Here is a 2,302-nt window from a genome sequence, read left to right as displayed (position 1 = left end):
ATTAATTGAGGGTATGATAGGTAAAAAATATTGTTCTTTCTTGATTTGTCAAAATGTACAGATAATTAAGGACAACTAAAAAAGGAAATGTGGACAAATAATTAGGGATATAGGAATTGTATTTTTTCTTTTAACTATTCTTCAAATATAACCGTAAAGAATACTAAATGTTACTATACTATATAGGTGGTAATTAAGGTGGACGATGGTGGATGTGACCATTAGTCTTTTTTTATACGACTTAAGATAATTTTCACCTTCACCTTATGAGCTAATATTTAAAGTCGAATTAAATTTGATAGTTTTATTTTGTTATCATTAATATTAAAGTCAAATCTATCTCAATTTAGTTTATTCCATGTTGCGTTGGTAGTGGATGTGATAATTGAATGTGTCTTAAAAAATTATTATCACTTATTCACCTTATGAATTATTCTCTTCATTTTATATTACTTTTCCATAGGTCCAGAAAATGGAAGTTACTTATTTCTTTTCAGTGAAAGAGACAATATATACCCGCAATAAAATGCTGAAACGAAGAAGCTTCCCTTAAAAAAAGTTATTTTTCCTTTGATGTATATATCTACTTTTTCCCCATCCATTCAACCTTGTACGTTGATGAATTAGACCTAATACCTGAAGAAAAAACACCTTTCTACAACATCTATATTTAACTTTTGTTATACAACTTTGTATTCGTTTATTTTTCTACCATTAACAAATCGTCTCATTTTTATCGAAGTAAATTATCATGACTTCTTTCTCTCCCAATTTATTTTAACACACCAAGTGTAAATGAACCAAAAGTATATATAATAGATGATGAAATTATATTTTTTCAAAAAATAAACTACAATACTTTTATTCTCTTGATAAAATACACCATTATAGATTGAGATTGTGTGACTTTCAAGCAATGATAAGATAGGTCTCAATTCCAACCTTCCGTTCATATTGGAAGCCAACAAAAATATGTTAAGTTATTATTAATATACTAGGTCAATAGCCTAAATACAGTTGTCAAAGCATCACATGCTTGTGGCTTTACAAAAATAGTTTATCCTAATTTATATGACTTATTTTTTTTTCCAGTAAATCTAAAAAAAAAAGTATTTCTATAATTAGTAATAAATTAAATTTAAAATATTCATTTTATTCTTAATAAAATGAATTTATAGTCACAAAAAACATCTATGATCTATTTTAAATCATAATTTTCAAAAGGGAGAAAATAATACAAAATGGTCCTTGTTAATCGTCAATAAATATTTATAATATTACCTCGTGATCGGTATTACTAATGATTAATATCGTAATATCCTCGCGGAAGACTAGAAATTCTAATTTAGGTGGGTCCCACATTTAAAACGTGTGCATTTCAACCTTTGACAAACTTTCATAATATTCTTAAAAAAATATTACGTCTCTAATTATACCAATCTTTACGGAAGATATAACAAATTAATTAATCCGACCTCATTTTTTTATTTTTTTGACATAAATAAAACAGCATTGATAGTATAGCAATAACATGTCCAGTGTAATCACATAAAAAAATATCACTGCACTAGAATTTTTTTGGTTCATTTACCTTTGTGATTTTTTGTCACTTGAATTTCCTCTTATTAATCGAGAAGGTTCTATAGAAGTTAATTAAAGAGATAATTAATTTATGAAATTAGAAACATTGCACATAGCGAAAATGTTGAATTTGTTGGACCAGCATATAATGGCAACTTGACCATGACTTTTATTTCATCAATGCTGGAACCACGTGAATCATAATGTAATGGTGCATTTTTTATTTGTAGTATGAGAATTTTCCAAATTATGGGATGCACATATCAATTATCTAGTGCCACATGCCATGAATGTATTTTAGTGCTATTTTATAATTTATGTCAAACATTTATTTATTTTTTAAAATTATTTTTATAATTAAAAATTGTTTAATTTTAATTTCTCTTAGTGAAATAATTTAGAGTTTAAATTTTGTGCATTGTCAGTGTATCAAATTCGTGACACCATTAGAATCCTAGTTATACTCTAATCAAATTTATTATTCAGTAATGTTATGATCTTTTCTGGCATAAATCAAATTTGTGTTCGTTAAAATCATTAATAAAAAATTTTAAGTTTTCACTTTTTAATTAACAAGATCGTCACTATCAGTGAAGTAATCATCAAATACGTTAGATATTGTGAATAGCTCTTCAATGCTTCACCCATAGTTGGTCTTGAGGAGTTTCTTTTGCTTTAAGGATTCACTAGTACGTGTATATATATATATATATATATATAT

The sequence above is a fragment of the Solanum tuberosum genome, unplaced genomic scaffold, assembly GCF_000226075.1.
Source record: "Solanum tuberosum cultivar DM 1-3 516 R44 unplaced genomic scaffold, SolTub_3.0 scf00127, whole genome shotgun sequence".
NCBI lineage: Eukaryota > Viridiplantae > Streptophyta > Magnoliopsida > Solanales > Solanaceae > Solanum > Solanum tuberosum.
The sequence above is the reverse complement of the archived record's forward strand: the minus strand, read 5'-3'. Positions refer to the sequence as shown.